Raw genomic sequence first — 1,868 nt, 5'->3', positions numbered from 1 at the left:
GTCTTCCAGATCGCTCATCATATTCCGGTGACGTTCTTCCGCGTTTGAAGCACCCGGGCCACTCGAAACATTGCATACGAACCACTGCCTCATCACTGCAAGACTGCCGAAGCATGTTCAATGTCTCTGTAGCAGACTTTCCAAGTTTAACGTAAAATTTCACGTTGGTGCTTTGCTCCAACTTCCTGTCCATGACAAAATCGCAGACTACACAACTTTCGAAGTTAACACAGCGATGTCATACGGCACACTGCTTCCTGAAGGTCACAGCTAGCTCTCAATGAGGGGACAATCCATTACATCGATCCCAGAGTTTTATTCTTACGTAATTTAAAGATCGCGAAAGGACGAGAGGTAAAGTCGACCTCTGTGGAATTTGAACTCAGAACGTATTGACGGACGAAATATCGCTAAGCATTTTGTCCAACGTGCTAACGATTCTGCCAGCTCGCCGCCTAAATGATAATAATAATTATTATTATGCTTTCAAATTTTGGTTCAAGGCTCGCAAGGTCGGGAGAGGAGGTACATCGATTACACCGATTCTAGTTTTCACTTGCAGTTGATTTATCGAGTTTTCTAACAATACAGCCATGCCTCGCCTATAAACATCTGCGCTAATGTGAGCATTTTTTTTTATTTGTAAAGGAAGGAAGAGAAGGCTGACATGGTTGATGTCAAGCCTTAAGATACATACGCAGGTGAAATACTACAAGAAAAAATGTGACGTGGCAAAATGAAATCCGGTTTGAAAGTTTGCAAAAATACTTCTCTTCTAAAAGAACATAACAGCCAAGTACTGGTTACTTAAAACACCAATATACCAAGATTGTGAATTTGGCCTAAAACGTTAAGTTAACCTTACCACTGAAGGATTTAGTTCGTGTTAACATTTCCAATATAAAAATTGTGCAAAATCACAAAAATAATTATACAGTGTGGAACAATCAACATTTTCAATGACTAACATTATCTTAATTATTTCAGAAAAATTCCGGCGACAGATTTTGGAATGGTAAAAATATCCTAAAATAAACTCACCTAAATAGCAAAAATATTCTAAATATTATAAAGAAATCTGGAGAATCAAACACAGCAGAAAGTCTTACAAGCTTGGAGAGACTCTAATATTTAATTGCATATAATTATAGACGTTATTTTCCAAAACTAGATCTGAAAAAACTCCTTATGTTATAAATTAGAAAAAAAAATACCATTCAATGACTGCGCGTTCTTGAAAGGAAGTTGGCAAGAAATTTAATGGAGGAAAAAAAATTGTATATAAAAAATATAATTGATAAAGTTTCACATAAATCCAAACGACTTATACTACCAATGTTGTAGTTCACCGTAATAAATCGTGCAAGTGAACGGTCATTATAAAACTAAAAAAATTCTATGAAAAGATTTAGATAAGAATTTTCAGCACTTTGACTATTATTGGAAAGTAGTAGCAAATGTTCATATACAACTAGAAAATTTAGTATTCATAAAGTACAGTTCTTATATGTATGTTTTGTACAATGCATAAATAACGCATTGTGCAAACTAACAAGATATACATATAGGAATTGTACTCTATGAATACTAAATTTTCTAGTTGTATATGAACATTTTGCTACTACTTTGGCAGCTTAGTAAAACAAAATGGCAGCTTAGTAAAACAAAGAATGCTCAACAATGTAGAAAATTTGTTATTCATAACATTTGGTTGACAACTAAACAATGGATATTTCTGAGCTTCAGTTCTCATAAATCTGTTTACAACTATGTGAAGACATTTTCACATTTTTTTATCCTCTTTTTCGTATTGAGTTTCGTTTGGAAAATCTACGAACAGATATGCGACTACTCTGCTCTCCTTGTTC

General features: G+C 34.4%; 1 long non-coding RNA gene across 1 annotated transcript in view; it reads left to right on the top strand.

Annotated features, from left to right (window-relative positions):
• Positions 1 to 1,473, top strand: part of LOC149131053 (uncharacterized) — a 33,796-nt gene extending 32,323 nt beyond the window's left edge. Inside the window, exon 4 of the long non-coding RNA XR_016238333.1 lies at positions 649 to 1,473. This is a non-coding gene — a long non-coding RNA (uncharacterized LOC149131053). The remainder of the gene's footprint in view (positions 1 to 648) is intronic.
• Positions 1,474 to 1,868: the final 395 nt, after the last annotated feature.

The sequence above is a fragment of the Octopus bimaculoides genome, chromosome 25 (assembly GCF_046866305.1).
Source record: "Octopus bimaculoides isolate indiv1 chromosome 25, ASM4686630v1, whole genome shotgun sequence".
In the NCBI taxonomy this organism is placed as follows: Eukaryota; Metazoa; Mollusca; class Cephalopoda; order Octopoda; family Octopodidae; genus Octopus; species Octopus bimaculoides.
The sequence above is the reverse complement of the archived record's forward strand: the minus strand, read 5'-3'. Positions and strand labels throughout refer to the sequence as shown.